Here is a 2,368-nt window from a genome sequence, read left to right as displayed (position 1 = left end):
CAAGGTTTTTTGCAAAGATTCTAAAAAACATGTAGTACGTAAAATAGATAACATATGTAAGACGAACAGTGTATATTGTATATATATAATTGTCAATGAAAAAATGTGGCCTGCCATATCAGTAAACAAAGGATGTTGCAGCCATCAAGCCATCACATTATAGCCGCCCCAAGAGTGAACCCTGAGGAAACTCAGGATGGAAACAGGATGCCCACCATCTAGCAGTCAACTGCCACAGCCTCCCCTGATGGTGCACCCCGAGGGAACTCAGGATGAGAAAGCACAGGGTACTGGCCCACATAGCTGAGGTGCATATCAAAGGAAGGGTTTCAGTGAGCCCAGACTTTTGCATCTTCCCATACATAGAAAAACACTAAAAATTCATTAACTCGAGATGTCTGGTTTTCTTTAATTAACAGGAATCTTTCGATGTTCCGATTACCTGGTCTTTGTTGCAAAAACTCCTATAGTTGATGGTTCCTCCCTCTCCTTTTGGATCAGTCCCTGAGAGAGAGCTGAGAGGCTGTGTCCCAGGCTTAAGTCCTCAGTTTTGCCCACCAAATAAAACATATTTCTCAACTTTGAGGTTGTGCATTTTTTTCAGTCAACATCATATATATGTTAAATATACATATATAGAATATATATACACAAATATACATATATATTAGTGTAGGGGGTAAAAACATGGACTTTTCCTTGTTATTTAACCACTCTGAACCTCAGTTTCCATTTCAGCAAAATAGACATATTAACAGGTCCTAAATCACAGTGTTGTCAGAAGGGCTAAACACACATAAAGCATGTACCCACTGTCTGGCAAACAGTAGGAGCTCAACAAATGTTGTCCAATGGCAAGGCAGCCCTCAAGATACCAGCGGTCAGTACGTGGTGGGTATTATGATTATTGTTCGTTTCTTTCAGGGGCAATCTGGAAGCCCAGAGGCAGAGGTTTGGAGGAATTTTAGGGGTCCACGCAATACACCCAGGAGGGAACAACACGGATCCCCTGAGTGGGGTTCAGGGAGCACCTCAGCAGCCCTGGCCCTTCCTGCTCTCTCAGTTGGGAGGGTCTCAATGCTGGGCTTTGCATTTTCAAAAGATGGCCCGGGCCTTCTTCAGAGAAGAGGAGGTGACAGACAGCATGATGATGGCTGATGAAGGTGTGGGATGATGAGCGGAGAGTCAGCTTGTACCAGAAACATCAACACTCAACCAATGCCTGGCTCTACTTCCTCACCTGTTTATCGATGACTAGGCTTTATCTAGTTTCAGGACTAGAGTAAAACACAAGGATTCGAAATAGAGTCACAGATGTAGAAAACAAACTTATGGTTACCAGGGGGGGAGAGTGGGGAGGGGAGAGGGATAAATTGGGAGATTGGGATTGACATATACACAACACTACCTATAAAATAGATTACTAATCAGGACCTACTGTATAGCACAGGGAACTCCACTCAGTACTCTGTAATGACTTGTATGGGAAAAGAATCTAAAAAAGAGTGGATTATATGTATATGTATAACTGATTCACTTTGCTGTACACCCGGAACTAACACAACATTGTAAATCAACTATACTCCAATAAAAATTTAAAAAAACACACACAAGGATTCTCCAAAGATCTTATGTTTGGACCTGATTCCTAGATCTTCCTCTGGGAATTGGGGGTGGGAGGAGAGAGAGTAAAGGCAACAGTGGGGTGGGGCGGGGGGTCGTGCATAGGGAAATGAGCGCTTCATGGTGGAAGCACTGAAGCACCACAAAAGGAGTTCCATCGATCCTGGAGAAATCCCCGCAAGTCCCCTGCAGGAGAACTTCAAAACTCAGGACTGTCGATTCAGCGCACCTGAGAAAAAACAGAGCAGATGGACGTCAGGACCCCGTTGGGATCCTGCAGCTCCATGGCTGCGGCCCCAGCAGTTTTGAGGGCAAACAGCTCACTCCAGAGTATTGATCCAGCCACAGCAAGGTGCAATCCGCTTAAAAAAAAAAAAAAAAAAAAGTCTGTTTGAGAAATAGACCCACAGACACAGAAAACAAAATTTCGGTTACCGAAGGGGAAAGAGTGAGGGGAGGGATAAATTAGGAGTGTGGGATTAACAGAGACACACAGATATATATGTAAAAGAGATGAACAACAGGGTCCTACTGTAAGCACAGTATTACTGTGCTCAATATTACTCAATATCTTGCAATAAACGATAATGAAAAAGAATCTGGAAAAGAAAATATATATGTATGTATGTATACGTATGTATGTGTGTATGCATAACTGAATCACTTTGCTGTACACCTGAAACCACCAACAATGTAAATCAACCATTCTTCAATTTTAAAAAATTAAAAATAATTTTAAAATAAT

General features: G+C 42.3%; 2 long non-coding RNA genes across 3 annotated transcripts; one reads left to right on the top strand and one right to left on the bottom strand.

The window, feature by feature from the left end:
* Positions 1–384: 384 nt before the first annotated feature.
* LOC309621330 lies at positions 385–1,924 on the bottom strand. 2 transcript variants are annotated; one of them, XR_014239939.1, is made up of 2 exons: positions 1,853–1,924; positions 385–1,265 (listed from the first exon to the last, which is right to left on the bottom strand). It is a non-coding gene; the product is annotated as an uncharacterized lncRNA (long non-coding RNA). The 2 variants fall into 2 exon arrangements; XR_014239940.1 differs by having other exon boundaries at positions 1,765–1,863.
* On the top strand, positions 1,140–2,029 carry LOC309621331. The gene is made up of 2 exons (XR_014239941.1): positions 1,140–1,268; positions 1,858–2,029. It is a non-coding gene; the product is annotated as an uncharacterized lncRNA (long non-coding RNA).
* Positions 2,030–2,368: the final 339 nt, after the last annotated feature.

The sequence above is a fragment of the Balaenoptera borealis genome (assembly GCF_965194805.1).
Source record: "Balaenoptera borealis genome assembly, contig: HAP1_SCAFFOLD_283, whole genome shotgun sequence".
In the NCBI taxonomy this organism is placed as follows: domain Eukaryota; kingdom Metazoa; phylum Chordata; class Mammalia; order Artiodactyla; family Balaenopteridae; genus Balaenoptera; species Balaenoptera borealis.
This window is presented reverse-complemented; position numbering and strand designations above follow the sequence as displayed.